Consider the following 27,112-nt stretch of genomic DNA (forward strand, 5'->3'; position numbering starts at 1 on the left):
CCCCTGTCCTCCATGGAGGGGCAGGAGCCCAGGAGGCCAGAAGCACCCTAGAGAGAGACAGAGCACTAGGAAACTTTTCCAAGCAAGTTGCCAGTGGCCTGACCTACCCCCAGAGACATGGCCTGCTGTATCTGTGGCTGGGCCTCCCTTGGGGGCAGCACCCTGGGGAGAGGGGTACCTGTGATTGGAGCTGGACAGCTCCCCAGGGAGCCTCTCCTCTTGCAGGGCCCCTTCCCTGGAGGGGTGCAGACCCTGGAGTCTCACTTTCCAGTCTCTTCCCTCAGGGATCTGTTCCCTCCGGCTGGGGCCCAGGTTGCTGAGCAGAGGCCACCACAGACCCATGGGACAAGGAGAAGCCTAACAAAGCCCCAAAGATCTGGAGTGCCCAGGGCCCAGTTGCCAGGCCCCCCATCCACCTGGAGACAGAAGCTGTACTCCCCATGGTTCTGGGGGGCTCCCATGGGATGGTGAGAAGCCTGGATGGAAAATGGAATATTGGAAAGGCTGAAGCTGGTGAGAGATCTGAGAGCTTGCAGGTGTCTTTGAAGCACAGCTTAGAAAGGAGGCTGTTCTCCTTGGGGACCTTGGGACCAAGATGTGTATGCACCCTAGTGTATCTACCTACCTCCTCTTGGTGGTTGCAGCATCCATCCGCTCAGTTCAGCACCAACTCCACTGAAGATGGAGACAGCCCCTGATCTCAGGAGCTGACAGCCAGGAAACAGATGCCATACATGAGAGTGCTTTCCATGGTAACAGTGGCTACCAGACAGAGGCAGATCAAGGAGGAAAGGAGATGGGAGGGTGTGTGTGTGTGTGTATGTGTGTGTGTGCATGCATGCGTGCACTGGTCCTGGGGCTTCAACTTAGGGCTTGGGTGCTGTCCCTGAACTTCTTTTGCTCAAGAGTAGTGTGCTACCACTTAAGCTACAGCGCCACTTGCAGCTTTTTACATGTGTGGGATTAGAGATAAGAGTCTTATGGAAGTTTCTGCTTGGACTGTTTTCAAACCATGATTCCCACATCTCTGCCTCCTTAGTAGCTAGAATTACAAGTGTGGGTCACCAGTGCCCAGCAGAGACAGGGATTTTAAAGAAGATAATGAAGGAAAGACTATTTGGTGGTGGTGGGGTGGTGAAGGGAACTCCTCCAAAGGCCTGCTGGATAGACTGAGGTCTAAGCAGGGGCAAAGGCCCTGTGGCCCGAACTGCTGTGGAATTCCAGGACTAGAAACCAAGTGACTTCTGAAAGGTAAGGAGATCTGAAGTGGCCCCATTGTGTTGGATGCTGGTTGATGTGTTTTTAATTGTCAGACAAGTCACTGAAAGATTCTAGTAGAGTGGCAGATGAACTCAGCTATGCCTTTGGAGCACTCTGGTCTAGAGGCTAGGAGAAATGGCTTGGAGGGGTGAGTGGGGTGGTGGCAATTGTCTAGTAGAAGAAGTTCAGGGCTCCCTGCAAGCCAAAGTGAGGGCACAGCTGGGCTTCTACTTCAGTCTGTGAAAGCAGAGGGCCGCCTACAGAAACATTTGCCACAGGGCCCTACTGTGCTGCAAAGCTAAAGGACCAAGGCAACTGTTTGAAAATACTCTGGAAGAGGAGAGCACACTCTTCCAGTCTGGGCTGGGCAGGCCAGGTGGAAGCCAGGAGACTGACCTCCCTTCTGTGCCCCGAGTGGAACGGGCCCTCTGCTAGAGCCGGTGGCATGCAAGCGGGAGCAGTGCCCACAGCGCCATCTCACCAGCGATCACCGTCTCTGAGATGTGGACTTGGGACGCTGGAGGTCCAGGGCCATCGCCAGAATGGTTCTGTCCCCATTCAAGGCAGGACATACCTGATGGTGAGTTCCAAAGAGAAAACCTATTAGCCAGGCACCCGTGGCTCACGCCTGTAATCCTAGAAACTCAGGAGGCTGAGATCTGAGGATGAAGGTTCAAAGCTGACTCAGGCTGGAAAGGCTATGAGACTCTTATCTCCAATTAACTACAAAAAGCCAAAAAGTAGAGCTACAGTTGAAGTGGTAGAACACCAACCTTGAGTGAAAAAGCTCAAGGACAGTGTCCATGCCCTGAGTTCAAGGTCTAGTACTGGCACAAGACAGAGAGAGAAAGGTAGGAAGGAAAGCAAGCAAGCAAGCAAACCTGCAAGAGATAAGGAAAGGAAGGAAGGAAGGAAGGAAGGAAGGAAGGAAGGAAGGAAGGAAGGAAGGAAGGAAGGAAGGAAAGAAGGAAGGAAGGAAAGAAGGAAGGAAGGAATGAGAAAGGATGGAAAGAAGGAAGGAAAAAGAGAGGGAGGAAGGGAGGAAGAAGGAAGGAAAGGAGAGGGAGGAAGGTAGAAAGGAAGGAAGGAGAGGGAGGAAAGAATGAACGAAGGAAGAAGGAAATGAGAAGGAAGGAAAGGAAGAAGAAAGAAAGGAGAACAAGGCTTTCCTGTGGGCACCAGAAGGCCATCCCATCCCTGCTGAGGACTCTGGAAATCAGTGCATAGCATGCAGCCCAGGGAGGGGGACTTAGGCGTGTCTGTATCCGCTCCTGTCACTGCTGACTGTGGACAGCTCTTGGGTCATTAGCTCTGCAGCCCTGAGGCCTTCTGGGCACATGGGCAGAGTCAGCTTTGGTGACCAGATGACAACTTTGGGCATGGAAGTGGAGGGGCTGGCAGGCACAAGGGAGGAGGAGAAGGGTGACAGTTCCAGCAAGACACACAGCCCAAGCCTTCAGCTCCTCATCTGTGGAACTGGGGGATGAAAGCGACTTACAAAAACAAGAAGTAGGAGCTGGGCACTCATGCCTGAGGTATTAGGTAGCTACTCATGAGGCTGAAATGTAATGATCAAGGTTAGAAGCCAGCCCGTGAAGGAAAGTCTATGAGACTCATATTTCCAAAAAGTCAGAAATGGAAATGTGGCTCAAGTGGCATAGCGCTTGAAAGAAAAGGCCAAAATGAAAGTTCAGGTCCCTGAGTTCAAGTCCCTGTACTGGTGAAAACCAAAAATGTGATAGAGGAAGGGGCATGACACTTTCAGCCCCAGCTCTTCAGGAAGCTGAGGCAGGGGGATCACTTGAGCATGGAAGGCAAGATCAGCCTGGGCAGCATAAAGAGACCCCATCCCCCCGTAATGGAAAAGTGAGAAGCTCTGTCTCCGGAGATGACTGAGACCTAGTGACAGACCTAGTGTGCTTAAGAGTTGGACACCAGGGCTGGGATGTAGCTCAGTGGCAAAGTGCTTGCTTAGCAAGTGCAATGTTCGATCCCCAGTACCAAAAAAGAAAAGACAAAAAAAAATGCAGTTAAAGAGTTGGACACCAGCCATGCTCCACTGTTTACCTGACAAGTATTTACGGAGGGCCTCATGCTGCCAGGGCCCGATTAGCAGCTCTTTGCCCTGTGGGACAACCAAGTAACAACAAATGACAAGCGTGGCAGGGTTGAGGAAAGCCAGATGGGCTGAGGGTACAGACACTCCAAAGGAAGCATCCATTAACCTTAGGAAGGTACCATGATGCAGACCTCTTCCCTGCCCACTGGTGTGTTGGGGAATCAAGTAGAAAGGATGGCCAGTTGCTAGTGGCTCATGTCTGTATTCCTATCCACTCAGGAGGCTGAGATCTGAGGACTGCAGTTCATAGCCAGCCCAGGCAGGAAAGTCTGTGAGACTTTTATCTACAATTAAGCACCAAAAGCTGGAATTGGAGCTGTAGCTTAAGTGGTAGAACACCAGACTTGGCCTTGACCAAAACGAAACAAAACAAAGAACTCACAGGGACAACCCAGACCCCAAGTTCAAACCACAGGATGGACACACAAAAAAATTTTTAAAGTAGGAAGAAAGGATGCCTTGGGACTCTAGAAGGTCCCAGAGCAGGGAGGAGGTCACACTGTGGCCTGAGGCCAAGAGAGGGGATAGCACTCCTCTCTCATATTACCCCTGGAAAGTCTTGTTATTAATAGTATCGCTATAGAAAGTAGAGGAGGGTGGGCTGGGAATGTGCCTTAGTGGTAGAGTGCTTGTCTAACATACATGAAGCCCTGGCTTTGATTCCTCAGTACCATATAAACAGAAAAAGCTGGAAGTGGTGTTATGGCTCAAGTGGTAGAGTGCTAACCTTGAGCAAAAGAAGCTCAGAGACAAAGGCGCTGGTGGCTCACATCTGTAATCCTAGCTACTCAGGAGGCTGAGATCTGAGAATCATGGTTCAAAGCCAGCCCTCAGCAGGAAAGTCCACGTGAGTCGCTTATCTTCAATTAACCACCAGAAAACTGGAAGTGGTGGTGTGGCTCAAAGTGGTAGAGCACTAGCCTTGAGCTGAAGAGCTCAGGGACAGAATTCAAGCCCCACTGCCGACTTACAAAGAAAAAAAAAAAGAAGAAGCTCAAGGACAGTGCCCAAGCCCTGAGTTCAAGCCCCATGAAAGAAAGAAAGAAAGAAAGAAAGAAAGAAAGAAAGAAAGAAAGAAAGAAAGAAAGAAAGAAAGAAAGAAGAAAGAAGAAAGGAAGGAAGGAAGGAAGGAAGGAAGGAGGAAAGAAGGGAGGTAGGGAGGGAAGAATGAAGGGAGGGAAGGAAAGAAAGAAAGAGAGAAAGAAAGAGGGCAGGGAATATGGCCTAGTGGCTAGAGTGCTTTCCTCGTATACATGAAGCCCTGGGTTTGATTCCCCAGCACCACATATATAGAAAACGGCCAGAAGTGGCACTGTGGCTCAAGTGGCAGAGTGCTAGCCTTGAGCAAAAAGAAGCCAGGGACAGTGCTCAGGCCTTGAGTCCAAGCCCCTGGACTGACAAAAAAAAATTTAAAAAAAAAATCTTTAATCTTTAGAAAGAGAGAAAGAAAGAAAGAAAGTACTGGGGTTTGAAATCAGTGCTTCATGTTGCTAAGCCCAGTGCTCTACTGCTTGAGACACACAGTCCTTTTCAATTTCATTATTTTTCATATAGGGCCCTCTTTGTTATTGCTGTTGTTTTTAGTGTTGATACTAGGGCTTGACCTCAAGGCTTTTTGTTCTGTTTGGCTTTTTTCTCAAGGCTGGTGAGCTTCCATTTGAGTCACAGCTCTACTTCTGGCTTTTAACTAGTTAATTAGTGATTAGAGTTGCACCAACTTTCCCATCCTGACTAGCTTCGAACCATGACCCTCAGATCTCAGCCTCCTGAGTAGCTAAGATTACACGTATAAGAAGCTAAGATTACACGTATGGGCCAGTAGCACTCAGCTGGAACTGGGTCTGTGTTTGAACTTGGGGCTTTACACTTGCTTGATGGGCATGCTACCACTTGAGTCACATACCAGGTCACTTCTTAAGCTTGACTGTATCCTAAGAAAACTGTATCCTATGAAAACTACAATTGCAATTTATTTTTTTATTTTTATTATTATTATTATTTTTTTGGCCAGTCCTGGGCCTTGGACTCAGGGCCTGAGCACCGTCCCTGGCTTCTTCTTACTCAAGGCTAGCACTCTGCCACTTGAGCCACAGCGCCACTTCTGGCCGTTTTCTGTATATGTGGTGCTGGGGAATCAAACCCAGGGCCTCATGTATACAAGGCAAGCACTCTTGCCACTAGGCCATATCCCCAGCCCCTGCAATTTATTTTGGATATAGAAATAAATATATAATTAATAAGATAAAATTAAATGTGTTAGCCGGGTGCTAGTAGCTCACACCTGTAATCTTAGCTAGGCAGAAGGCTGAGATCTGAGGATCGTGGTTCAAACCCAGCCCAGGCAGGAAAGTCTATGAGATTCTTATCTCCAATAAACTACTCAGTAAAAGGAAGTGGCACTGTGTGTGGCTCAAGTGGTAGAGCACTAGCCTTGAGCACAAAGAGGCTCAGGGGCAGAGTCCAGTCCTGAGTTCAGGCCCCAGGACCAGCTAAATAAGCAAATAAATATGTCTCTGACTCCTGAAATGATCCTGTCTGTCGTGCAAGTCACATCCACCCCCACACGCCTCTGGGCAGTACTGAGCCTGCACTCTGTGCACACGTACAGGACAAATTTAGCCATCAATAGTAGAGTCTCCCCACTGGCAAAGGCCAGAACTACCCGCCTTCAACACCAGCCCAGCCCAGAAACTAATAATGTCACCATTGCACTGTGCCAGGGCTGGGCAGTGCCATCCCTGGGCACCTGTGCCCTCCCCTGCCCCACCCTGATGCCTTCAACACATACCAGCTCGCTGCCAATGTCAGCACCTCTTGCTTTGCTGTGGACTTGCTCTAGACACTGGAATCTATTTTGATATTCATAATCAACGAATGAGAGAATTAGAGGCTAGATTCCCCAACTCCTTCCCACCAGATACAGGCATGTGTCTCCTAGAGTTCTCCAGCAGGGAGCTCAGCTACCTTTAGTGACCACACAAAGTCCACAGATACCTTTGACTGTCTGCCTTTCCTTCCCCTGTCCCTCTGGTCCACCCTGTACTAGTAAACAGCTCCGCCTGGGACCCTTACCTTAGCCTCTGGATGGAGAACATCAGATTTTAGCCCATTTCCATTCCTGAGAAAGTGTGTGTGTGTGTGTGTGTGTGTGTGTGTGTGTGTGTGTGTGTATCTTGGTGCCTGGGCGCTATCTCTGAGCTTTTTTGCTCAAGGCTAGCACTCTACCCCTTGAGCCACAGCTCCACTTCCAACTTATTGCTGGTTAATTGGAGGTTAATTAGGAAGTTTCTTGGATTTGTCTGCTTGCCTAGCTTTGAACCTTGAACCTTGATCCTCAGATCTCAGCCTTCTGAGTAGCTAGGATTGCAGGTGTGAGCCACCAGCGCCCAGCTCATTTCCTCTTTTTGATTGTTTTCAACATGACAGTTGGGATGGGAGTGAGGACTCCAGAAACTCTTTTCAAGCAGTCCCTTTTCCACAGGGGTTACCCCAACTGGATGGAACTTCTTGAAGAAATAGAACATTGTAATTAACTTACGAAATCCTTTCTTCAGATATTATTAAATTTGTTACGCTTATGCAGCGCAGAGCATATTGAAAAGGCAAATTAAAACGTTAGGTGTTAAGATGCTTGGATTAAATTGGGCTTTGCAAACCCAGAGAAGCAAAGTTGGTCTCACATGGATACTATCTGTGAGGAGGTTTTAAGGGGTCTGAAGAAGAACCCCCAACCAGAGAGTGGGGATTCCTGAGTGTGTTTGTGTCTAGTGCATATGTAGTGGTGGCTTTCTCTCACTCTGGTCCCTCGACAGTAGCGTGGAAAGAGAGAGGAAATTGAGAAAGCTCTTGAACAAAAAACAAATACACAAACCCACTCTTCACAAAGAAAGCTCAAAGAACTGAGGCTGAACCCACGAGACCTGGGTCTCTCAAGCCCTGGGCGATGGCTCCCTAGGCATGGAGAAATGAGATGGATAATTTTGGTTCAGAAGTTTGCATCCTTCCTGGCCCATGGAAGGAAGGCCAGACTCCACTAGCCTGGAGGGAGCCACATGCCAACATTTCTTCCACATTCTGGTCAGTAGAAACCAGACAAACTCCAGCCCACCTTAGAGCAAGGAGTCAGTCACTTTCCTGCCATCACCTTAAATCCCATTAGCTAACAGGTTGTGCTTTACTTTTTTTTGTTGTTGTTTGGCTTTGGCTGGGGATTGAATCCAGGATCTCTTACATGACAAACATGCACTCTACTTACAGAGCTACACCTTCAGCCTCAACATGTTTTGGTTTTTTTGAGGCAGGGTACTGGGGAATTGAACTCAGGCCCTTGTACTTGTACCCTACCTCTAGTCCAGTTCTGCACTTATTTATTTACTTGTTTGTTTAGTGCTTGAACTCAGGACCTGGGTGCCGTCCCTGAGCCTCTTTGTATTCAAGGCTAGTGATCTTGAGCCACAATGTAACTTCTCTTTTTTCTGAGTAGTGTTTTGGAGATAAGAGTCTCAAGGACTTTTCTGCCTGGGGTGGCTTTGACTATGATCCTTAGATCCCAGCCTCCTGAGTAGCTAGGATTACAAACATGAGCCACCAGCATCCAGCTTAAGTATTGTTAATTGTAGAAAGGGTTTCAATTCAACTCATTAACTTATGAGTGCAATGCATCTTGATTAATGTCACCCCTTTCATCATTCTCCCCATTTCTCCCAGCCCCACCCATCCCCTCAGTTATCCTAATTCCATTTTCAAATGTGTACATTGAATATTAATATTGCATTTGCCCACTCTTATTCTCGCCATTCATTATCCCCTTCCTTTGACCTCAAGCCCTCCACCTCATGCTTCAGCTTCCTAGGACTCATGTTAAATTTTTTAGTGTATTATACTATCTCAAAGTTTAAATACCAACATATATAGATACAGATGCATGTATAGATAGATATTCTTAAAGACAAAAGTATGGGACTGGGAATATGGCCTGGTGGTAGAGTGCTTGCCTAGCATACATGAAGCCCTGGGTTCAATTATTCAGCACCATATAAACAGAAAAATCCAGAAGTGGCTCTGTGGCTCAAGAGGTAGAGTGCTAGCCTTGAGCAAATAGAAGCCAAGGACAGTGCCAGGACTGGCAAAAAAAAAAAAAAAAAAAAAGACCAAAGCATTGAATGTCTGTGGAACATTGCAAGTGCTCACACTCGCATTCTCCCTGGTCCATCCTACCAGGGCCATCCTGAGTCTGCACCAACTTGCTTGTTCCTCAGCCACATTTGACTTCCCCTCTGACAGTCTACCCTAGCCTCTGGAGGGATGGGTCGGAGACTCTGCCTCCGTCAGGTTATTTTCTTGCTGAACAGCCCTCTGTGGCTCCCCACTGTTCTTAGCATGGACTGCAGATCTTCCACCCTCCAGCAAGGACTGCCAGGGCCTTGATACCTAGGGTCACAATTCCCTGATCCCCTCCCAATGCAGCACCACGGTCTGCCTTATCGCTCTCTGAGGATGGGAGGCAGTGGCCAGCTCCTCAGCTTCTCAGCCAGACTGCCTGGGATCCCAGGTCCCCTCTCTGGGTGATCTTTCCACATCTCTTTCCTGAAGACAAAGATGAGGGCTAGATGAGTCAGTTCTTCCATGGAAAGAGCTGAACGTGTTATCTGCACATGTGAGTGTTCAATGTGCATGTGACATGCCAGCGGCACCATCATCTCTCCTATGTTTTAAAACATGGCCATCAAGAGCCAGGGTCATCTGTCCATGCCTGTAATCCTTGATACTCAGGAGGCTGAGATCTGAGGATCATGGTTAGAAGCCAGCCTGGGTAGGAAAGTCCATGAGACTCTTATCTTTAATTAACCACCAGAAAACCAGAGGTGGCTGTGGCTCAAAGTGGTAGAGCGCTAGCCTTGAACAAAAAAAGCTTGGGACAGCACCCAGACCCTGAGTACAAGCCCCATAACTGACAAAAACAGAAAAGAAAGAGAAAGAGAGAGAGAGAGAGAGAGAGAAAATAAACAAATTTTATACACCCATGCATAATAAAATGGCTTTTTTTTGTGGTGGTGGTGGTGGTTAATTGGAGATGAAGTTTTATAGACTTTCTTTCCCAGTCTGGCTTGAAACTGTGATCTTCAGATCTAACTAGTATTATAGGCATGAGCCACCAGCCCCACCTAGTAAAATGGTTCTTTTAAGCTGATAAAAGTTGGCATGTATAAAATTTGACAGTTTTTTTCTCCTCATGGCAAATATCTATACACTCTTCAAGACCTTGGAAGAATGTTCCCCTTTCTGTGAATTCTTCCCCGCTTGCAGCCTCTCAAGTGGAGTCTTGTCCTACGTGCATCTGTCTTCTCAGCCATCTCTCCCCTCCAACCAGGCTTCCTGAAGGGCAGAAACTGGGCTCCATGTCTGTATCCCACCATTTGGTCAGAACTATATAATATAATAGTATATGTTTGAGGAATGAAAAAACAAATGAACAAATAAATGAATGAATGAGTCCAGAGCTGGCCTGCAGGACAGAACTATCTGAAAGACACTGGCATAGAAAACTCATTGGACATTGGCATAGTGAAGAAGGCTGACTTATTCAAATCTTGTGAAATCAATGGGGAACTTCACAGAGTCCAGCCCTGGCCAGGTCAGCTGATCAGACCCCACTTAGAGGAAAGCACATGACATGTCCTTTCCACAAGCAGCTGGGTTGCAGGACCACTGTGCCATATCCCACACCAGCACTGAAGGTCCTGCTGCTTTGAGCATTTTGGTTGTTGTTGCTTTTTTCTTTCTTTCTTTTGAGGCAAATTTTTGCTTATGTCCCAGGACGGTCTTGGATTTGTGATCCTCCTGTCTCTACCTCCAGAGTGCTGGGATTGCAAGTGTACCCACCATACCTGACTCTGCCTAGGACTTGTTTTCTTTCCTGCCTAGTGCTTTCTGAGTGCTTAATGATGTGCCAGGTATTGTCTTGTGGTTTTTCCTCATTAACTCATTTAACATATCCCATCACCCTATGTGGGAGAAACTATAATTCACTCTCACTCTCACAGCTTTATTGTGGTAGACACAGTATACAACAAATAGTGAACACATGTGTATCATGCAATAAGCTGTATATTTTAAAGTACACAATTTATTTCATGAATCTGCAAGCAATCAACAGAATTCATCATGACAATGAGCATCTCTGTCAGCCTATAGAGTTTCCTTAGGCCCACTGCAGTCCCTCTCTCTAGCCCCAGCACAGCACTGATTGATTTTCTGCCACTGTAAATTAGTTTGCATTTCTAGGATTCCATGTGAATGGAATCCTTCAGTGTGTGCTTTCCTCTGGCTGCATTCACTCAGTCCTTTTGAGATTCACCCATACTGCTGTACCATAGGATCCATTCTTTTTCATTGTTGAGTAGTATTCTATTGCATAGATGTATAACATCATCCTCCATTTTATTTCATTTACATTATTTTGGCAGTACTGGAGTTTGTTTTGTTTCTGCCTGTCCTGGGGCTTGGACTCAGGGCCTGAGCACTGTCCCTGGCTTCTTTTTGCTCAAGGCTAGCACTCTACCACTTGAGCCACAGTGCTACTTCTGGCCTTTTTGTATATATGTGATGCTGAGGAATCGAACCAAGGGCTTCATGTATACAAGGCAAGCACTCTTGCCACTAGGCCATATTCCCAGCCCTGCAGTACCGGAGTTTGAACTCAAGGCCTTGTACTTGCTTGGCTGGCTTGTTCAGATGGCACTCTACCTCCGTTTTTCCCCACTCTACCCCTTGAGTCATGCCTCAATCTTTGCTTTTTGCTGGTTATTTTGGACATGAAACCTAGTAAAAATTTCCTGTCTGGGATATTCTCAAACCCAGATCCTCTAGACTGGCCTCTGAGTAGCTAGGATTGTAAGAATGAGCCTCTATTTAAAAAAAAGGAGGAAACTGAGGTTCAGTGGGGTGAAGTGACTGACCTAAGGTCATTTGTCTGGTAAACTTGAACGCAGGTTATTGTCTCTAAATACCATCTGTGTCTTCTCTCCACCTGGGGCATGATGCCTTCCTCCCTCCATGCACCCATGTTTCCCTTCTTCCCTCCCTTTCACAGTGTTGGGGGGCATAATTCATTTCCCTGTGGCAGGTAGAATAACAGCACCCCTAGGTGTCTATGCCCTAATTCCTAAAGCCTGTGAATATGTTATGCACAGTGGAATGAGGATTGAGGTTGCACTAACAAGCAGGTTGCCATTAGATGCTCTTGAGATAAAAAGGCACCTAGGCATCTTCCAGTGACTGGGCCCAAGGCAGTCACAGGTTCCTTGAAGAAAGTGGCAGACAAGGAGGTTGGATTGGAGCTGAGAAGCTGCTGGCTTTGAGGATGGAGGAAGGGACTACAGTCACAGAATGCAAGTGGCCTTTTGGCCTTAGGGAAGGCCAGGAAATAGCTGGCAGAGAGAACTTAGCCTTGCTGACACCTTTATATTCCCCCCCAGGGGAGTGAATTTCAGACTTCTGGCCTCCAGGGTTATAAGATAATAGATTTGTGTTGCTTGTGGAAGCTTGGCATAGTGACTAGTAGAAATAAATACAGTGGTTTTGTCCAAACCCTCCTAGAGGACCTTCTGAGCCCTGGGGGTACAGCAAGGGTATTGAGGGTGTTCAGGGACAGGTGAAAAGACAGTCAATCAGGGCGAGGGTGCTTGGGTAGAGGGGTTGATCCTAGGCCCCCCAACAGCAGCCCCAAGCTCTGGCTAACATATTCCCAAGATGGTGATGGGGACAGCTTTGAAGGCACACATATCTGGGCTGAACAAATTATTCTCTAGTTCTTTTAAGTTCTGGGGTGAATGTGAAAAGCAGGTATTCTTCACTAACTGAAATGACAGATGCAGGTCTAGCTGCCTAGGATACTGGGAGTGTAGGAATGTAGACCCAGGGTCAGCCAGGCAGAGGACACTCAGAAAACAAGAGAGATGATCAAAGACATGAAAGGACCAGTGGCTCACACCTCTAAGCCTGGCTACTGGGGAGAGGGGAGGACTGATATCTGAGAATCAAGGTTCAAAGCCAGTCTTCCCCAAAAGTATGTTAGATTCTTAACCCTAATTAGCCACCAAAAAGCCAGAAGTAGATCTGTGTTTCAAGTGGTAGAGCATCAGCCGTGGGTGAAAAAGCTAAGGAACAGTGGCCAGGCCTTGAGTTCAAGCCCCAGTACCGGCATTGAAAAAAAAAGTGTAGGAGGAGGGGCTCATGGAGCCCCTGGGAGCAAGCTAGCACATCCTGTGACAGGAAAAAGCCATTCTCCTACTGTCCCTGGGACAGTACACAGAGCATCCCCACAAAACCAGATGGATGGCTGGTGTTCCCACACTATCCAGTTCTCTACTTGTCTGCAGACATAGGCAGGTGTTGTGCAAGTCAGTCAATTCCAGCACCACTGAGGTACCCAGAGGCCACAGGCTGATGCTTTCCTGAAGAGGCTGCTCTGCTCCACTAGGACAGCCTGTCCTAAGTCTCAGGCTATAAGTCAGACCAGGGAGGACATGAACTGTCAGATAAAGATGCAGGGCAAGCTCTGGGAGGGTCTTGAGTGCTTTCGTTGTCAAGGAGCCTATATGGGCATCTCGCCGTGTGTGCATCCACTCAGGAGTAGGATGTGCATGTTTTTTTCTGTTCTCTGTTTTAGTGCAGGGGTACATACAGGGTGTAACTACTACACTCACTGTCCACCCACTGTCTACTGACTTCACCAGCTGGGGTGAGGCCAGCGGATCTCATTAGGGCCTCAGGCATTTGACATAGGGGAGGGGAGGAGAAGAGAACAAGGAAAGGAAAAGAGAGGGTCTTTCCCTTTCTCTTCGTTTTCTGTGTGTGTGTGTGTGTGTGTGTGTGTGTGTGTGTGTGTGTGTGTTAGGGGGAGGGGCTTGAACTCAGGGCTTGAGCCTGTCCCTGAGCTCTTTTAGCTCAAGGCTAGCGCTCCACCACAGCATCACTTCCAGTTTTCTGGTGGTTAATTGGAGAGAAGAGTCTCACGGACTTTCCTGAGCAGGCTGGCTTCGAAGCGCGATCCTCAGATCTCAGGTCTCCTCCTGGGTAGTTAGGGTTACAAGGCTTGAGACATGGCGGCAGGCTCTCTTTCATTTCCAAACAGAGCTGAGTGGGGCAGCTCGGAACTGTGCGCAGCCCAGGCGCCTGCAGGCGGCGGACCTCCTCCAGGACGCGGCTGGGAAGGGCGGAGCGAGGGTGGAGCCCAGCACCCCGCTGCCTCCGACGTGGGATTGGGTCCGGCTAGGTTCCAGCTCCCGCAGCACACGGGGATGTCGGCCTGGGAGGCGTCCCGGGCTCCCCGGCTGTGGCCCCCCCCCCCCCCCCCCCCCCCCCCCGTCTAACACAGAGTCCTGGGACGCGGACGCGGAGAGAGGCGGCACCCAGGCGCGGAGGCAGGGGTGCCCGCCCGGCCGCTGACCGCCGCCTCGTCCTGGGGAGCACCCTGGCTCCCACACCCGATCTTTCCCTCCCCCAGCCCAGCTCCCCGCGCCGACCTAGGGTCCCCCTGATCCGCTCGGCCTCCCGCCGCGGCCTCGCAGTCCTCCCCAACTCCCCTGCTGGGCGGCTCCCTGTCGGGGTCCCGGGCTTGGTTCCGCGCCCCCTACCCCCCCCCCCCACCGCATCAGGTCAGCCCTGTCCCCTCCCCCCAGATTCCCAGCCCCCCCCCCATCAACCTCCCCCTTCCCCACCTTCCCTTTCCCCGTGGCTCCGGAATTCCGGGTGAATCCCCGCCCCAGCCCACTCGGGCCGCTCCAGGTGTGCCGGCCTACTGGGCGCCGCCACCGGCCCCGACGTGGGCCCAGGGAGAGTGCAAGCCCAGGATGCGTGGTGCACATGCGCATGTATCTGCATCCAACTGTTTATACACCTGTGGATAATTTTTTGCGCACACACATTCAGTGACGCTTGGGGAAACTTTCCTGAAAATCCTGGGCTGGCAGTTTAAATATAAAACGGCTTTGTTTAATGCCAGAAGCATTTTCCCCAAGTTCTGGGGGAACTGCTCCCCCTTCCCCGAAAGACCTGGATGCCTGGCTAGCTTTGTGGGTGAACAGGATGGGGACAGACCTTGGGTTCTGAACTACGGGTTCGTTTTTTTTTAGGTTCTCTCCATCCTTCCAGGCTCCCCAATCCTGCCTCTTCAAAGGGCTTCCAGAGCCCTCAACCTCCCCCCTCTCTGTGGTGCTCTCTCTCTCTCTCTCTCTCTCCTGTTTAACTTTGAATCTTTTCCTCCTCAAATATCTGCAAGTGTTTAAATGATGCCAACCAACATCCTTCTGACTGTGGAATTCAGTTGAAATGTGGTCAGCATATGGAAGCCCTGTGGCTGGAGGGGGGGGGGGAGGGCGGGGTTGGAAGGAGGCTACCATAGGCAAGGCAAAGAAATAATAGAGTGAGAGGAGCAGTGTGACCCTGGAGAGGTCCTCCCGGGAATGTCCTCCCCATCAAGGGACATGATGTGTGTCTCATGAAGTTATTGGACTGCCTTTCCTTTTCTTTTTTCTTTTTTTTTGGGGGGGGAGGGGTAGATGAGGTGGGGGGGCTTGAACTCAGGGCCTGAGTGCTGTCCCTTAGCTTTTTCTGAGCAAGACTAGCATCTGACCACTTGAGCCACAGATCCACTTCAGCTTTTTTTGTGTTTAATTGGAGATGAGTCTCATGGATTTTTCTGTGGGACTGCTCTAGAACCTTGATCCTCAGAGCTCAGCTTCCTGAGTAGCCACTAGCATCTGGTGGCTGGACTTTTTCATTCCTTTGTTGTATGTATACAGGGTGACCAGGCCTGTCTGGTAGAGAGTCAGGACTGAACAAAGGTAATACAAATTGATGACTTCACTGAGTGGTCAGAGGAGGAAGAACAGAGTGATACATAGAGCGTATACATTCAATTCTGGACCCAAATCTGCTCTATGAATTTTCTCTCAGTGAATGCCTGCATCTGTAAAGTAGAATCAGTAGTGGTTACCCAGTACTGAGGTTATAAGAGGATTAATGAGCTAACTTACATAAGTGCCATAGCAGTAACAATGCCTGGCTAAGAGCTGGGTATTTTTCAGTCATTATTACTCCTGTACAACAGGGGCTGCCACCACCTGTTTTTATAAAATGTTTTATATATTTTTAAATGGTTGGGGTGGTGAAGATTTATATTTCAGGATGCACGAAAATTACACAGCATTGAGATTTCAGTGTCCAAGAAATAAAGTTTTATTGGAACATAGCCACAGAATTCATGACTGCCTTCGTACCACGGAGATGGTTAAGCAGTTCCAACAGCAACCTTATGCCTAAAATTTCCTATCTTGTTGAGAACCATCACCTCCCCTATTGAGCTGAAGGCAAGTTATTTTTGCCTGCTGGATGATTAGTGTATGTATCCCCAGAACTGGATCACAATACGTGCTCAGTAAATATCTGCTGCATGAATGTGTTTGGTCCCTGGCAGTGATGGGATAAGGCCCCAATGCTCCTGAGCTCTGCATGAGGGTCTCTAGTGATGCCAATGGCTGCTGCTCACATTAGCTTTGAGAAAAGATATTCACCTGGTTCCCAGGGGCTCCTTCTACTCAGCAAAACTATAGGAGAGGACCAGAGCCCCTGCTGGGGGTGAGCCCTCTTCCCTTCCTTCCACTCTAGTATACTCACAGCAGGAAGTGAGGGGCAGGGAAGAGTTTTTAAATGGCTTTGGGGGCTGGGAATGTGGCTTAGTGTAGAGTGCTTGCCTAGCATGCATGAAGCTCTGGGTTTGGTTCCTCAGTATCACATAAACAGAAAAGGTGGGAAGTAGAGCTGTGGCTCAAGTGGTAGAGTGCTAGCCAAAGCTCAGGGACAGTGCCTAGGCTCTGAGTTCAAGCCCCAGGACATCCCCCCTCCACATGTTATTATAATGTCTACTGAGGTGAATCACATGGAAACATTGCTCCCAAGATGAAAAGCTAAATAGCCTTACATTTACATATGTAAACATGTAAATGTAAATTACATATGGCCATAGAAAAGGCATCAATAAACCAGCACCAGTGGCTCATGCTTACAATTAGCTAAGGAAGGCTGAGAGCTGAGGATTGTGGTTCAAAGCCCAGGCAGGAAAGTCTGTGAAACTCTTTATTTCTAATTAATGACCAGAAAATTGGAAGTAGTGTTATGGCTTAAAGTGGTAGAGTGCTAGCCTTGAGCCAAAAAGCTCAGGGTCAGTGCTCATGCCCTGACTTCAAGCCCCATAACCAAGAACAGTACTGTTCCAAGTGCCTGGGAGGTCTTTCAGTTTGTAGACTGGCAAGTGTGAGAGTGGGCAAGTGCCGGTGCCCGCAGTCCCATGCACCTTTCACACTGACTGCCGGCACCTTCCCATGGCTGTACTTGTATTTGTACCTATGAGCACAGAGAATCCTTGTGATAAGCTATATGCTGGCCTTGGGAATGGGAAGAGGAAAGTAGGTAGATAAGTAAGGAAGAAAATAGCTGGGTCTACATCAACAGTGGAAAAGTATGCTTTGCATAATGTTGATGGAAAATAGCTCCCCTGGTGACTTATGTAAGATACTATTATAAATTTGTAACAGCAAATCTGCTCGGGGACAATGACCTAGACAAAGAAATACTTATCTTTAATCTTGGGTGGATCTGTAGGTGATTTTCCTTATGGGTTTCTGCGGTTTCCATATTGAGAAGACCCTTGGTTTCAAGAAGTCCACCTGTGGGGGTGGGGGGGGGGGAATCCCGCACAATGCTCAGGATGGACAAAGTCCAGCATTTTACTTTTCTATTTATTTATTTATTTATTTATTTATTTATTTATTTATTTATTTATTTATTTTTGGCCAGTCCTGGGCCTTGAACTCAGGGCCTGAGCACTGTCCTTGGCTTCTTTTTGCTCAAGGCTAGCACTCTGCCACTTGAGCCACAGCGCCACTTCTGGCCGTTTTCTATATATGTGGTGCTGGGGAATGGAACCCAGGGTTTCATGTATACGAGGGAAGCACTCTACCACTAGGCCACATTCCCAGCCCAGAGTCCAGCATTTTAGGAGGCATAGAGTTCAACACTCTAGTAAAATAACTCAAACATAGCCGCCCCAGGCTGGTGGTTCACACCTATCACCATAGCTACTCATCAGGCTGAGATCTGAGGATGGAAGTTTGAAGCCAGCCCAGGAATGAAAGTCCATAGGACTCATAACCTCCATTTAGCCAACAAAAAGCCAGAAGTGGAGTTGTGGGTCAAGTGGTACTGCAGAATCGGTCTTGCACGAAAAAGCCGTTTCCAGGCCGTAAGTTCAAGCTCCAGTACTGTCTCCCCCCACCCATTATACCCAGATATAGATTGAGCAACTAATCCTGTGAGGGGGGCAGTCAAGGGCTAGAACTAAGCCTTGGAAAAAAGATAAAATGAGATATCTTCCATTACTGGGAAAAGTGACTAAAAATTGAGCTGATCAGGATGTGGAAACAACTGTCTACTGTCCCCATCTTGATACTAACCTCTTTGATGTCAAATGATATCCTTTCCAGTATGTAATTTTTTCATTACTAGGCTTGCTAAGGTGCACAGGGACAGAGCAGTAAATAAAGTCACCAAGTTTCTATTTTCATGGAGAGCATGACCTATTGCAAAAGACAGACACTGAACAAGAACGCAAACAAGTACAAGACAAGTAGATAAAGGGAAATGTAGCAGACAGACAGTACAATGCCTGGCACACGGATAGTCTCTCTCCATAGCTGGTCAAATCATGGTAGTGGGAAAACTCTTTCCCCTTGACATTGGAATGTCCAGGAGAGCCCTCCCCCTCCCCCTCCCCCTCCCCCTCCTCCCCCTCCTCCCCCTCCTCCCCCTCCTCCTCCTCCTCCTCCTCCTCCTCCTCTTTCTTCTTCCTTCTTTCCTCCGTTCTTTTTTCTTTTTCTTTTTGTGGGTCCTGGGGCTTGAACTGGAAGGCCTGGGGGTTGTCCCTGAGCTTCTTTTTAACCAAGGGCTCTACCACTGAGCCACAGCTCCACTTCTGGATTTTTTTTTTGTATGTTATTGGAGATTAGATTCTCATGGGCTTTCCTACCAGGTCTGGCTTCAAATCCAGATCCTCAGATCTCAGCCTCCTGAGTTCCTAGTATTACAGGAGTGAGCCACTCATGCTTAGCTTGTTGTTCAAGTGGTAGATTATTTTCTGCATGTGAAAAAAATCTTTCTCTGACCTAGTATGGTAGCTCATGCTGGAATCCCTACAATTCAGGACCACAGAGGCTAGATCTCAAGTTGAAGGCCAACTCTGGATATCAAAAATCTGAACCAAGGGTTGGGAATATGGCCTGGTGGTAGAGTGCTTGTCTTGTATATACGAAGCTATGGGTTTGATTCCTCAGCATCACATATATAGAAAAAGCCAGAAATGGTACTGTGGCTCAAGTGGTAGAGTGCTAGCCTTGAGCAAAAAGAAGCCAGGGACAGTGTTCAGGCCCTGAGTTCAAGCCCCAGGACTGGTAAAAAAAAAAAATTAAAAAAAAATATATATATATGAATCAAAGCAAAACAACAAAACAAAACTCAAAAGCAAACAAAGAACAACAACAACAAAACAGTTCACAACTAACAGATAACACAAAAGAACTTGTGGATGGCGGTTGGAGGGGGAGGGAGGCTCCCCATCCATGTCCTCACCCACATAAGATGCAACTGCGCATGGTTCCCAAACCACTTTTATCTCCATGTCTAGGATAGGATTAACTTTGCCTGTGATACAACTCTTTGCAAATCACTTTTGCTGTGAAAACACATCACAATTTAAATATCTTAATCTAATAACATTTAATGTCTTAGTCTAATAACATTTCCCCTAAATTTATACCTAATTTAAAAAACACTAAATAGTAAATAAAATTTTAAAGAAACATTCACTGAGGTTTTTTTTTTAATTCAAGTCTCATACAAACATACCAGTGTTATTATGCCAAAATGTTATTCCTCTTTAATAACAAGGAAATCATTGGCCTCAGCATTTATGGAGTTAGACAGCATTTTGTGGAAGAGAAACAGGCTCAGAACAAAGAGATCTCACTTAGAGTGGACAGTTACTTAACTTCATAATCCAAACCATGTGAACTCACAAAGACAAGGAAGAAGCTTAGTCAGCAGGGATTTGGGTTTCAGGAACTGGGTTACTGGACCAAGACATTAGGTTTTAGTGGTGCTGTAAGAGTAAGTTCTAGAGATATAATGTTCTGCAAGGTTCCAAGTGCAGTATACAGTGCTTGGAATTTAGTGAGAGTAAGTCATAAGATTTCTCAGCACACATAGAATATGAAAATGTGTGTTAGTGGGGTTCATTAGGTGAACAAACCAATCATTATTTAGTATACGCTTTAAAATATAAAATGTCAATCTTTAACTTACCTGTGAAATTCTTGTCTGAGGCCTCTCCTATCCATGGTTCTCGTTCCGGCTTGACAATTAATTTAGGTTTAGGAACACAGTACCCTGTTAATAAGAAATAGTAGAGAACTATTGCTCATGCTGAGTCATCACTGCTGTAAGATTCGCAAACAGTGCTGGGGATATGGCCTAGTGGCAAGAGTGCTTGCCTCGTATACATGAGGCCCTGCGTTCGATTCCCCAGCACCACATATACAGAAAACAGCCAGAAGTGGCGCTGTGGCTCAAGTGACAGAGTGCTAGCCTTGAGCAAAAGGAAGCCAGGGACAGTGCTCAGGCCCTGAGTCAAAGGCCCAGGACTGGCCAAAAAAAAAAAAAAGATTCACAGACATCCTGTTTACAAGGTTGCTCCTAAATCTTGTTTCTCATTTGTCACAGTCTCCATGGTTGACTTTCACCCAGCTTTGGATATACTTTACCAGTTGTGTGGCTTTAATTCAGCTCTTTTGCTTAAGGCTAGCATTCTACCTATTTGAACCCCAGCTCCACTTCCAGTTTTGAGTGGTTAACTGGAGATGAGAGTCTCATAGGGACTTTTCTGACTCCTGAGTAGCTAGGATTATAGGCGTGAACCACTGCACCCAGCGCCAGGGTTGGAATATAAATATCCACATCCAAATAATGATTTCCAGATCATACTTCCTATAGTGATATACATTCTCTTCTAGACTGTATATCCACCTACAATAGTCACCTCAAGTTTGGGAAGACAGTCTCCTGTTAGTGGAACATAGTTTACAACTTTGGTCAAACTGCTGATTTGGCTTCTTGAAGAATGACAGTAGAATTGCCTCAGGAGTTACCTAATTAAGTTGACATTTTTGTTAGAAAGAAGTAACACTTTCCACGGACTTGAATCTTACATCCAGATACCATAACTATTCATACATCTACTAAAAACAAATTACTTGGCCTTGCAAGTTAATGTGACTTTTGCTCACCCAAGGACACCAGGTTGCTGTAGGTCTCCAGCATAACATCTCTGTACAGGGTCCTCTGAGCAATGTCTAGGTCCTGCCATTCCTCCCAGCTGAAGTCCACAGCCACATCAGCAAATGACACCACCTTCTGTAATGGCACATTTCCATCAAGTAATTAGCTCAGAGTCATGAGAACACCAATTGCATTCTTCTACATGTATGCTCTTCTTCTTTAACATAAAATGTGTGGAGCTTGATGTGTTATCTATAAACAATGGCTAACAATCCCTCCGAGCCAGCCATGCTTGACAATACCAGAGATGAATGCTGACTAAAACACAAAAGGAAATATATTTGTAAATGTTTAAATAACCTTCCATCCCCAATCAATTGGGCAGAGAAACTCTTCTAAAAATGTAGATTGAAAATATTTTTAGGAAAAGACAATTCATTAACAGCCCATCTGCATTTTAAGAGTGTTACAAGAAATTATTCTGCTTTAAGAGAATAACAAAAGATGCCAACATAGGACAAGGACATTAGAATGGAAAAGGTGAAGGTAAATATAAAGGAATACATAGATCATATATGTAATTATGTAATTAATCTCTCTAAAATAATTTGTGGAAGGAACACTTTTATCACCATCTTCATGATCCACAATGCATAAAGACTCAATATATAAACACATAAGTGTATTAAAACCAAGTATTGGGGCTGAGAATGAAGCAATAGATTGCTTTCCTAGCATGCATGAAGCCCTGGGTTCGATTTGTCAGCACCACATACACAGAAAAAGCCAGAAATGGCACTGTGGCTCAAGTGCTAGAGTTCTAGCCTTGAGCAAAAAGAAGCCAGGGACAGTGCTCAGGCCCTGAGTCCCCAGGACTAGCCCCCACCCCAGAAAAAGTGTATGGACTAGACATATGAATCAATCAATACTGTACTTGCTTGACAAAAGTGAGCTCCAGAGTTCAAAGAATTAATTCTACCAACAAAAAAAGTAAAAGGGCAATAGATTTATGTTCTAAATGGAATTATTCCATTAAAAAGTAACTATATTATATGATGTCACATGCTGGTAACTGCAAGAATACTGTAAACTCTTAAGAGTACATAGTAATAATACACTGAAGTACACCCAGCACATTTATTTCCTATGTCTGTTATACCCAAGAATCAGACTGGGTGGGAAATGTATTTTCTTGCAGTTCTATAGTATAACAATTTTCCTGCATGCTTTTCTTCTTCTGAAGCTCTACACTTCAGCCTGAGGATGGCCTTTGTTCTGTACATAAAAATCTCTGGTTACTTCTTTATGAAGCAAACTGTCAAACTACCAGACTAGAATATAGCTATCATATAATGGCCTTTTCAAAAGAATATATTAGGCCTCACATACTTGTGAGTTTCACAGATTCAATGAAGCATTGAACCAAAATATTTGAAAAAGTATGGCACCTGTGTTAAACGTGCAGTATTTGAAAAAACTGTCATTATCCTATGAAAAATGCAGTATAACAACTATTTACATAGGATTTGGACTGTAATAGATAGGATAGGTGATTTACAATTTTATAGAAGAACCCCTAAAGGTGGTATTAGAGGTCATTTACAGTGTACAGAAGGATGTGTGCAGGTTACATGGAAGCAAAATAAATATCAGGTGAGACAAACATAATAAACAGCAAAATGGTCATCAAAATAAAACCATATTAATGTAATATAAATGTAGTAAATATATAAAGTACTGTCTGACTTGAACAAAAGAAAAAAGGCTAAAAACACCCAATAAGCTCTCCAAAGAGACATACATTAAATATAGAGAAATAAAAACAAACAAACATAAAGTTACCACAAGCAAAAATAATCTATCATTACTATTGAAGAAATAATACACTTCTTACTAACTGATAGAACAACCAGGCAAAAAGTTAACAGGAACACACTCATGGATGTCATTATCTTAACTCAAATGCTATTCACAAAATACTGTGGTGTTCTATTTACCAAGACAGACACACTGAGAACAAAAACAAATCTGAAGACAAGCTCTGCAGAAATCAATATGAGAAATAAAGCTCTAAGTTATAAATACATTAGATCTGGAAGAAATGTACTGTCACTGTGATTTATAGAGTATTAAAGGTAGCTACTTTCTTACCTCACCTTTGAAGTAAAAACAAATGCTTTTAATGTATGGTGTGTTCACATATATATTTTGGGGGGAGGGAGGAGCCATAGAACTCAGGGAAATAGGATGAACAATCCCAGCACTAAAGCTCACTGGACAGTGATGGAAGTGAACTACACAATTCATGGGTGAAGAAGCGGGGAGGGAACAAGGAGAGAGCAAGGGAAGGGAAGACAGCGTATATGAAAGGAAATGTACTCATTACCAGACTCATATAATTGTAACCTCTGTACATGACCTCCATAATAACAATAAATGAAATTAATTATAAAACAATTCCTTCATTGTTTGTTGATTAAGCTATTTGCTTAGTGAAGAAAAATCTACCACAGTTAGAAGAACAGTTACAATTATCAGAAAGAAAATACAACACGTAATTAGAAACATGAAATATTTGAGTTTAAGTTGAATATTAATTCGACATAAGTATGTTCAGGTTAGAAAAAACAAGTGCTTCTGGCTCAGGACGGTTATCTCACTCTAGCTACGAAGGAGGCTGAAGTCTGGAAGCCAACCTGGTTAGACAACTCAAATTAAGCAGCTAATAAACAGGTCAGAGGCATGGCTCAAGTGACAGTGCCAACAGTGAATGAGGAAGCTGACTGACTGTGAGGCTCTGAGTTCAAGCAACAGCACTGACACAAGAAAGGCATGGTGGAGGCTGAGTTTATAAGTCAGACACACACCAATGGTGGCAACACAGTAAGTCCTCATCTCAGAGAGAGAAAAGACAGTGAATGGAGGGGGGAGAGAAAGGGGAGCAAAGGGACAGGGAAATGAAGGAAGAAGAGGGAACTAGAGAGGAGGGAAAAGAGGGAAAGGGAAAGGAGGAAAGGGGGAGGAGGGGAGGAAAGCTTCCTGACATTAGATTTGACAGTTACTCCTAGGATAGGACACCAAAAGTGCCTGATCCAATACCAAGCAAGAGTAAGTGCATACAATTAAAACTTTGTACATCACAGGCACAATCAACAAGGAAGAAATGGCATGGCATGAGAAAAAACATTTGAATATAACTCAAAATAGATAAGTAGAATGAATTAGGAAATGCAAAACAAAAATCCTACCCCCACCCATATGATTGTAAAATGGGAAAAAAGATGGAATGGCCTTTTCTAAAAAGAATATATAAAAGTAGTTGATTAAAATAGAAAAAAAAGTTCATATCAATAATCATGAGAAAAATTCAAATCAAAATTACAATGACATAACTACATTTTTTTTTAAATTTTTTGCCAGTCTTGGGGCTTGAACTCAGGGCCTGGGCACTATTGCAGAGCTTCTTTTGCTCAAGGTTAGCACTCTACCACTTGAACCACAGCACCGCTTCTGGGTTTTTCTGTTTATGTGGTACTGAGGAATCGAACCCAGGGCTTCATGCATGCTAGACAAGTACTCTACCACTAAGCCACATTCCCAGCCCTGAATAATTACTTTATACATTCGAGTATGGACATCGTTTTAAACAAAACAATAGAAAAAACCTTCCAAAGTCTAACAGTTGCTAGGAAGGATGTGAAAACAAACGTGAACAATGGTACATTTCTGGTAGGAATATTAAACAAAGATGGTATGGAGAGTCCTAAAAGGAAGATAATTTTTCAGTAGCGATGAGCCTTGAATACAATAAGCATGGTATGATTTCCTTTACTGAGCTTCCAAGGATCAACAAACTCACAGAGACGCCAAAAAGTAAGATGGTTCCAGAGACTAGGGTAGAGAGGAAGAGGAGCTGCATATTGAATTATTATAAAGCTTCCTACAAGGAAGATGAAAAACAATGTAGATGGATAGAAGGGATGGAGGGACAACGAGGTGGCCCATACGTAGTATCAGTGAACTGTACATTTAAGCATGGTTTATATAGAGCCATACACCTATAAATCCATGACCTTGGCTGCAAGCCAGCCTAGGCTAACATAACAAGTTCAAGAACAGCCCGGACTATGCAGCAACACCTGTTTTCAAAAGGAATAGGGAGGAACCAAATTTTGGATTCTGTGAATTTTATCAGAGATATAAGTGACGTATGTATGTCTTTTTCCTCCTGGGATAACAAGCAAATTCAAAGTGTTTGAAAACGGGTTAAAGGAGGTTTTAGCTCGAAACATACACTGCAAATAGCATTAATAACACATACATGGATGAAAGCTACAAATTATTATCATCTGTGCATTGTGTTGGGGACTCAGTTTTGGCCTTGGTGGGGGAAGGGCACCAAGAGGGAGACGCTGCCCTTCCCCCAGCCCTGGGACAGTGTAATAGCGAGCCACTCCCACCTTCCCGCCTCAACCGGAAAAGAAGACCCCACCCCTGAGGGAGGGAGACACTTGCATGCCACCATGATAGGGTTGTCCAGCCCACAAAGGAAGTTTCATGACATCACCTGATGGGCAGGCTGGCTTAGCCAATGGCCAGTCCCCCTCCTTTCCCGCCATTACCGCTATATATAAATCCCCCTCCCAATTAAATCCTTGGAGACCCATTCAACCATCTAAACGTCTCCCCGATATCTTTGTCCTGTGGCTCCTGACACATTATGGTGGGCCGAGGAAGGGTTTTCGGCATCCCACTTCAGCTTAGAGCAGTCCGGTAAGGACACACCTTACTCCTTCTGCCAATATAAGGGGTAGGGCAGAGCTTCTTCCATAAAATTGAGGTTCAGGCATTCCCCAAGGAGATAGAGGAGGAAGGGGTCCTAGAGACCCCAACATTTGGGCATCACCTCCGGAGAAGTGAGGAGAAGGGGTCCTAGAGGCCCTGACAATTTTGCTTTCAGTTTTTGTATGACAGCTGTTCAAATGTGACATATATTCCTGGATTCTTTCTTCCAGTAGATTTCTAAGGATATATAGTCACAAATGTTAGCGAGTTGCAATGTTCCTGAGAGATGAAAGTCTATTACTGAGCAAATGTCTGTCAGATTTTGGCACCAGTGATATTTCAAATATAAAAACCTTAGTCATTGTATTGTTCATTATCAAAATCAGCTTCTAGTGCTGGCCTTGAGCAAAAAGAAGCCAGGGACAGTGCTCAGGCCCTGAGTCTAAGGCCCAGGACTGGCAAAAATAAATAAATAAATAAAAAAGAATCTTAAAATCAGCTTCTATCTTATAGTGGCAGTGAATGCAAATATTCAAATGGAGGAAGAAGAAATAAACAAAACTGTAATACCGTATCAAATGAAGTTAGGGCAGACAAAGACAACAATAAAAAACAGAGGGATTTCTAGAAAGACCATAGACAGTATCATCAAATATATAGCCTAAGTTTCAAATAAGACAAAGACCATGAAGCAGTCCCAGAAGTATGCATGGAGAGTAACTTAGGTACATATAGCTGACTCAGTCCTCTAGAAACATTCGAAGGTATGTGTGACCACACTATTTCAGCAACTCTATCTAGTAAAACTTCATTAAGATAGTTGAATGTTACCCACAAGGATGTGATCTCTGACCAGTTGCTAGCCAACCTTCCATGAGAAGTCATCCCCTCGGTGTCACTGAATCACATAACAAGTGTGACTATTTTCCCTTATCAGAAAAACTAGAAACAAACTGAAGCAAATCTGTAATCAACTTAGACCGAAAGTGACATTTTATCATCTGCTGAATCTGTAGGCCTTCTTTATCTGATTATGAACATGGTCCTGAAGCTGAATCTGTTTGTTGTTTTTTTGTTCAATCTTGGACACCCTTAGGTTCATAAAGTGGAATGTACAACCAACTGAGAAATAAAAAGCAGCTCACCAGAGATCTTTTCCTTCTTTCTTGCTGCAGACAATGAACAGAAGATTCTGGAAGCATGGCTGGGAGAGAAGGCAAATGAGGTAGTCAGGAAAGAACCTGGGTGATTTTACCCCAGATTTTCCTGCTCAAAACATTATATATATATATATATATATATATATATATATATATATATATGAAGTGGCATTATGGCTCAAGTGGTAGAGTGCTAGCCTTGAGCTGAAGAGCTCAGGGACAGCGCCCAGGCCGAGTTCAAGGTCAAGGACTGGCAAAACCAAACCAAAACAAGACAAAGCAAACCAAAAAGCCCATACATGGGCTGGAAAAGCATAAAGCCTTTTATTTTTTTGCCATGGCGGTTGGACTCAGGCCTGAGCATTGTCCCTGGCTTCTCTTTTGTTGCTCAAGGCTAACA

At 45.4% G+C, this 27,112-nt stretch overlaps 1 long non-coding RNA gene across 1 annotated transcript; it reads right to left on the bottom strand.

The window, feature by feature from the left end:
* Positions 1–19,831: 19,831 nt before the first annotated feature.
* Positions 19,832–26,725, bottom strand: LOC125345431. Its single transcript, XR_007209730.1, has 3 exons — positions 26,698–26,725; positions 20,776–20,902; positions 19,832–19,879 (listed from the first exon to the last, which is right to left on the bottom strand). It is a non-coding gene; the product is annotated as an uncharacterized LOC125345431 (long non-coding RNA).
* Between the last annotated feature and the right edge of the window lie 387 nt (positions 26,726–27,112).

This window comes from Perognathus longimembris, unplaced genomic scaffold, assembly GCF_023159225.1.
Source record: "Perognathus longimembris pacificus isolate PPM17 unplaced genomic scaffold, ASM2315922v1 HiC_scaffold_5662, whole genome shotgun sequence".
NCBI lineage: Eukaryota > Metazoa > Chordata > Mammalia > Rodentia > Heteromyidae > Perognathus > Perognathus longimembris.